Consider the following 7,925-nt stretch of genomic DNA (forward strand, 5'->3'; position numbering starts at 1 on the left):
TGTACTTTCTTATCTACATAGGACTTTTGTCTGTTTTGTGCTGTCCGAAGCCGTTCTCGTATCAATGCAACTTTTTCCAAGGCTTGCTGAACCAGATCTAGACCTAATAGTTGTGCTTCGCCCGGTTCGAACCATCCAACTGGTGAACGACATATGCGACCATATAGAGCCTCAAACGGCGCCATCTGTATACTCGATTGGTAGCTGTTATTATAAGTAAACTCTGCCAAAGGCAACTGATTGTCCCAATGACCACCAAAATCAATCGTGCAAGCTCTAAGCATGTCCTCTAAAATCTGAATAACTCGCTTAGACTGTCCATCAGTTTGTGGATGAAAAACTGTACTCAACTCGACCTGTGAACCCAACGACTTCTGAAAAGACTTCCAAAACTCAGCAGTAAATTGTGCACCTCGATCAGATATTATAGAAATAGGCACACCATGAAGTCGTACTATCTCACAGAGGTAAATATTTGCTAACTGCTCTGCGGTATGAGTAACCCGAACTGGTATAAAATGAGCGGATTTGGTGAGTCTATCCACAATCACCCAGACTGAGTCATGTTTCTTGAAAGTATTCGGCAAACCAACTACGAAATCCATCGTAATCCTTTCCCACTTCCACTCTGGGATAATCAAGTTTTGCATTACTCCGTCGGGTTTTCGATGTTCATATTTGACATGCTAACAATTTAAGCAACTTGTCACATGTTTCAAAATATCAGCCTTCATACCTTTCCACCAATATAATTCACGCAAGTCTTAGTACATCTTCGTAGCACCTGGGTGGATGGAGTATCGCGAGCTATGAGCCTCTTCAAGAATTAGTTGCTTCACATTACCCACCATATGAATACACAGTCTACCATGACAACGTAACACGCCTTCACCATCAATAGAGAATGACTTAACGCCCCCATTTTGCACTCGATCTCGCAGTCTAGCAAGACAGGGATCTTCATATTGGCAAGCCTTGACCTGCCCTACTAAGGACGATTGTGCCACCATAACTGCAAGTAACCTGCCCTGTATTGTATGATCAATCCGAACTCCGCGGTTGGCTAATGCCTGAATATCCTTAGCCATAGGTCATTCTTCAGCAGTAAATCGGGCCAAGCTGCCCATAGACTTTCTACTCAAGGCGTCTGCCACCACATTCGCCTTACCAGGATGATACAAAATAGTAAGATCATAATCTTTAAGTAACTCTAACCACCGTCGCTGTCTCAAATTCAGATCTCTTTGCTTGAATATGTATTGCAAACTCTTGTGATCAGTATAGATTTCACACGGCTCACCATAAAGATAGTGACGCCAGATCTTGAGTGCAAATACAACTGCGGCCAATTCTAAGTCATAAGGTGGATAATTCTTCTCATGTTTCTTTAGCTGTCGAGACGCATAAGCTACCACTTTACCATTCTGCATCAAGACACAACCCAACCCGACTCGAGATGCATCACAATAAATGGTGAAACCACCCTCATCAGTAGGTAAGGTCAAAATCGGAGCCGTAGTTAATATAGTCTTTAATTTATGAAAACTTTCGGAACATTCATTTGACCACTGGAATACCACACCTTTCTGAGTTAAACGTGTCAATGGAGCAGCTATCTTCGAGAAACCCTCCACAAACCTTCTGTAATATCTAGCTAGTCCCATGAAGCTGCGTATCTCTGTAGGAGTAGTTGGTTGAGGCCAATCTCGAACTGCTTCAATTTTCTTTAGATCAACTTGAATCCCATCTCGGGACACCACGTGTCCTAAAAAGGAAACTGTGCTCAACCAGAACTCACATTTTGAGAACTTGGCATAAAGCTTTCGTTGCTTAAGTGTCTGTAGCACAATTCTCAAGTGTTGTCCATGCTCAGCCTCACTCCGAGAGTAGACCAAAATATCATTAATGAACACAATCACAAAATGGTCTAAATATAGCTTGAATACCCTGTTCATGAGGTCCATAAACGCTGCGGGGGCATTAGTCAGCCCGAATGACATCACCAAAAATTCGAAGTGCCCATATCTTGTCTGAAAAGCTGTCTTGGAGATGTCCTCAGTCTTCATTCTCAGTTGATGATAACCTGATCTCAAGTCGATTTTTGAAAACTGAGTAGCACCCTGCAGTTGATTAAACAGATCATCAATACGAGGCAATGGATACTTATTCTTGATAGTTGCCTTGTTCAGTTGCCTGTAGTCAATGCACATTCTCATTGTGCCATCTTTCTTGTTCACAAATAACACAGGTGCACCCCAAGGCAATACACTAGGCCTAATGAACCCCTTATCAAGTAGCTCTTGGAGTTGAGCCTTCAGTTCTCTCAACTCAGCTGGAGCCATACGATATGGAGGAATAGAGATAGGTTGAGTCCCTGGAACTAAATCAATGCTGAACTCGATTTCTCTCATCGGGGGTAGGCCGGGTAAATCTTCAGGAAAAACATCCGCAAATTCGCGAACAACAGGAACACTATCAATAGTAACATTCTCCGCTCGAATATCATGAACGGTGGCAATAAAACCCAAATACCCATGATTAATCATTCGGCGTGCCTTTACATAAGATATTATTTTTCCTTGAGTCACAAGAGTCATGCCTTTCCACACTAAAGTTTCTCCAGGAAAATTAAAATGTATAAGCTTATCATAGCAATCAATCGATGCATAACATGATGCCAACCAATCCATGCCCATAATCACATCAAAAGCGGAGATCGGTAACACACATAGATCAACTACGGTGTCCCTGCCCTGAACAGATATCACACAATCTCTATAAAATCTATCCACTAATATACTCCCCCCCCCCTCCCCACTGGGGTTTCTATCACATACGGCACATTAATAGACTTAACTCCCCGTTCTAAGAATATAGCAAAAGAAGGAGATACATACGAATATGTAGAACCAGGATCAATAAGAGCATATGCACCATGAGAACAAATAGTAATAATACCTGTGACTACTGCATTAGATGCCTCGACATCCTGTCTGCTCATAGCAAAGAAACTCGGCGGTCCACCCCCTCCCTGAGCAACCTGTGCACCTGTCGACCCTGTCCACGAGCACCCTATGGAGCGGTCCTAGCTGGCTGAATCTGACCCTGTGTAGCTGTAGTAGTTCCCAGCGGCTGTGTAGTAGCTTGACTAGCACCAGAATTTCCTTTAGGATAGTATTTAGCAATATGCCCCCTTTTCACCACAAGTAAAACAAGCCCCATCTGCCCCAAAGCAACGACCACTGTGATTTCTACCACAGTTAGAACACCTCGGATGATAGCCTGACTGATATGAGCTATTACCCTTCCTCTATGTCTGCTGCAGGCCCTGTCTAGCGGAATAACCACTAGAAGATTGCACCACTGATTCTGACTGAGTAGATCTGGACTACCCACGATAAAAACCACTCTTTCCCCCAGATGGAGCACCACTAAACCCACCTGTGTTACGTGGCTTTTTTGCTTTCACGCTCAACTTTGTCCATCTCTAGATAGGATTCGTAACGGAGAGCAGTGTCAACTACATCTGAATAGGTACCATATCGCACATCTCGTACCACAGGACCACGATAGCGATGCTCAAGTCCATCCACAAATCGTCTCACCTTCTCTCTCGGATCCTCTACCAAATAAAGGTACATACCTGGATAAATCTGTAAACTTGGCCTCATATTCTGTAACGGTCATAGTTCCCTGCCGCAGATTATTGAACTGACGTCTCATGTCATCTTGCTTGCTTAATGGAATAAACCTGTCCTTAAACAGTGCTAAGAATTCTGACCAAGTAATAGGTGGTAACCCTGCTTGTGTACCTCTCTGAATCGCAATCCACCAAGACTCTGCAGACCCTGAGAATAAGAAAGTGGAAAATCCACACCACGAGTCTCCTTCAGCCCCAACGTAGTCAATATCTTTTCACAACGATCAATGAACTTCTGAGGTTCAATAGAAGTTAGTGAAGCATCAAACTCTGGTGGCTTAAGATCCATAAAATTCTTAAACTCCTAAGATTGCCCTGCAGACTGGACAACCTGTTGAGAGGCCAACTGAGGTATCTGATTAGCTGCAACATTCAACTGAACTTGAGCTTGTGCTTGTGAAGTAGCCTGAGGACCTGAAATTCCACCATGATTAGGCGCCAATGCCTCCAACACATTCAATAATCTGGTCACCACATCTGTGGGCATAGCAATAGTAGGTGCAGCAGCTGGTGCCGGTAGAGTGTTTTGAACCACCTGTTTCTGCACTTGCTCTGACGCAACTCGGGGCTGATCCCCATTCACAACTTCAGGCTGAGGAGTGGCCTGAGTCCTAGTCTGAGCTCTAGTCTGATGAAGCACTAGCCTCTCTACCACTGCGGGTAGCACTCTGTCCAGTACCACATTTAGCAGATGAAGATGCACGTTTCTTAGCCATCTGTGAAATAAATATTACAAGGTTAAACTTGATTCAACTCACGCACGAACAAGGAATGAAAGAAGGGAAAACTTCCTAGATGTCCAGTAGCCTCAAGGTCATAAGTATGGGCGCCTACATACCCATGAACAAGATTCTACTAAACACTACTCCATGACCCGGGACTTAAAGCCTAGGCTCTGATAACAACTTTGTCATCGTCCCAAAATACTCGCTAGACGTGATTGGCACCCAGCAAACACCACCCGCCAGGCGAACCGTATATCATATCCCTTAATCATTTACAAAAGCACTAAAAGAAAATAAGTGCAGGTCCAACAACAGTTATTAATGATAAAAATGCGAAATAGTCGCCAACCAAATCCATAATCGATTTATGAAAACCAACCAACGCTAAGATAAAAAGAATCTCTAGCCCACATACTCACGCTAAGACCATGGAGCATTTAACAGAGTTACATGAGTTTGAGTGTCGGGCATGTAAACCCAAAATAAAAGAAATAACTAGAAATAAACTAGATAAAGCTGAAATGGCCTGCCTCCATGAACAATGCGGTGGCTCACCTCAGCAACAGAATCCACTCACGAAGTCTTCAATTACTAGCCTCGTTCTCAACGATAGTATCTGCATGGACATGCAGGTAAGGAGTGAATTATACATAAATATAACCCAGTAAGATCCTCGATCCACCACTTCAAATACCCCTGGAACAAGTGTTAGAAAATACAAACACACAACAAGCACAAAAATAGTATGCACCTGAATATATTATTATATAATAGCAACCAAGGTCCAAACCACTGTTTATCAAATATATTATATATCTCCACACAATTTACACTACGAACCGTCATAAGTGGCAGTTAAAGAATTAGTCAACACTATGAATCCACGGCAACATACACAATGCCCCAATATCATCAAGAAGCATACACAATGCTAAGGGAAGCATACACAATGCCCCAATATAATCAAGAAGCATACACAATGCTAAGGGAAGCATACACAATGCCCCAATACCATGGCTCACAGCTATATCACATCACAAAATAATTTATAAAGAGAGTTTTGGATTATTTGAAAATATAGTATATGCGGTTAGCCTTAAGGACCATCGATTCTTCCAAGCACACGCTCGCCCCAACACATGGACCAGGCAGACAGAACATATTTTTTGAAACGGGTTTTGAAAAGCAAGTACCCAAAGCTTAAAGTCTCACTTACCTCAAATTCACAATTCAAGCACACTTCCTAATAAATCAAAACTACGTTCTCGAGTCTCCAGATTGCCTCAAACTACACAAAAACGAATTTAGAATGGTCAAAACCCTTAGGGTAAACCACTTCTATATTTTTAGAGGCTTAAACGGTTAAAGTCAAATTTTAAAGGATGAAAACGCCCTCTGGTCAATGTGCTCAAAACCTGACAAGACTTATGTTTTCGGAAAGGCCTTAACGAGAGGATTCTAACGATATATAGAAGTCTAAAATTCGACGCTATTTGCCCTTTCAAATCAATGATTTTGGTTGAAGAACCCTAGAGCTAAACTTTCTCAATTTCTCAAAATATCCCCATGTTTTCACCATAAAGATTCACCCATAATTATGCAATAAACTTAAATAAAAGATTAGAGTCATTACCTTGATGATTTGGGATGAAAGTTTTTGTTTTTATCCTCTCTTTTCCTTTCTTTTTCTCCCTTTCTTTTCCTTTGTTCCACTGGTTTTTTTCTCCTTCTGTTGGCACGGTTCCCCCTTTTTTTTTTTTTTTTTTCTTTCAGCAATTTAGTGATTCAGGTCTGATGGCATATCCATCAGAATTTTAAAGCCCCCCCCCCCCCCCCCCCCCATTTTTTTTCCTTTTCCTTTTTCTTTTTGGGCTTGGCCCACTAAATTGCTTCTTTTTTCTATTTTCTCTTTAATTCTAATTACGAATTTCTTTTCTTTTAAATTCCTTTTAGCTAAAATTACCAACTAAACCCTTATTTAAAAATTGGGCTATTACATGAGCATCTCCACCATCAATCGGTAGATTGAACGTTCAAGTCACTTCGGAGAGTAGGTGAGAGTGAGACACTATTGATCCTCCTGATGAGGTGGGGTAGGATAAAAAGAAGAAGATAAAAATCAATAAAATTGAAATGAATTATAGGAGATTAATGTTTTAAATCTCAAAAGAGTTAAAAATGATACTGTGGACAATGAAATTTTGTTAAATTTAGATTATATTAAATTCAAGATATATTAGTCCAAAGAAATATATGGGCTAATATAATTGAATTGGTTATCTTAGTTCAAAATTTAATTTCATTGGGCTAGTCCAATTAATTGGCTACAAATGATGAACCCACTTTTCTAAGCCCAATATATCATTTTATCCTAGAGGCCCAAATGAGTGCCACGTGTCAAATGACGTGGCATGCCAAGTCAAGCAAAGGAGCAATAGAATGCCACGTGTCAAAATGACGCAGCAGGCCCAGTCAAATCAAAGACCAATGAAGGTGTGCCATGTGTATAGATGACATGTTCTGGCCAATCAAATATAGTCATGCCACTTCATTTTGATTGGTCGAAAGGAGTTCATCCTTATCACAACTCTTTCATTCTACAAATATAAATAGGAGTCTCATAATTCAGAAAAAGGGACCAGAAATTAAAACAAGAAGCCAGAGGGAGCTCGTGGATCAAATGCTACAAGTATTCTACAAGCTGCAAGCATTTCTCTACGAGTTTCAAATACCCGAAGATCAAGAACGAAGGCGAATCAAATATCAAGGCGTTCAAGATCAAATTCACTTGTTTGTGGCGGCCATGAAAGTATTCGTGACGAATCAATTCAAATCAAAATCAAATTCAACATAAATTCAAGATCAAACTCAAAAGCCCTTGAATTTATTATTGCGAAGATGAATCAGAGGATTTATAGAGATTGTAACACTCATATTCTGAAACTAAATACAACGATTGTTGTGATAATTTCCTGTCTTGATTAATGTTTTCCCGACGCGAATTTTATTGTCAACAGATACATAATATGTTGATATTGTCAACAGATACATAGTATGTAATAAATGAATTGAGGCGTGCACAAATTGACGATGTTATTATTTTTACTTATCTCTTATTATTAAAAATAGATTTTTTTACGCACTTGTTAATTTTAGCAAATTAAAAGATGCTTATTATTTTCTTATAGTATTATTCTTATCATTAAGTACCTACAAAAAATACTACTAAAAGTCAATATAGATTTTCAAAAAGTAAATAATAAAAATAATTTAATAAACAAACCTTTAGTAAAGAGTTTCTTTAAGGGGAGTATTGCGTCAACCAGAGTCAAAATAAGAAGGATCGGAGGAATATATTTTTGCCGTATTTTTTTCAAAAGGAGTATATATTTTAAGCCCTAAAAATAATAATAAAAATAAATAAGGGCAAATCAGGAAATAAGTTTGAAAGACAAAGACATCCTGGTTGTTAGGCATCAAATATCTATGTTCTCACATAC

This window comes from Lycium barbarum, chromosome 5 (genome assembly GCF_019175385.1).
Source record: "Lycium barbarum isolate Lr01 chromosome 5, ASM1917538v2, whole genome shotgun sequence".
NCBI classification, from domain to species: domain Eukaryota; kingdom Viridiplantae; phylum Streptophyta; class Magnoliopsida; order Solanales; family Solanaceae; genus Lycium; species Lycium barbarum.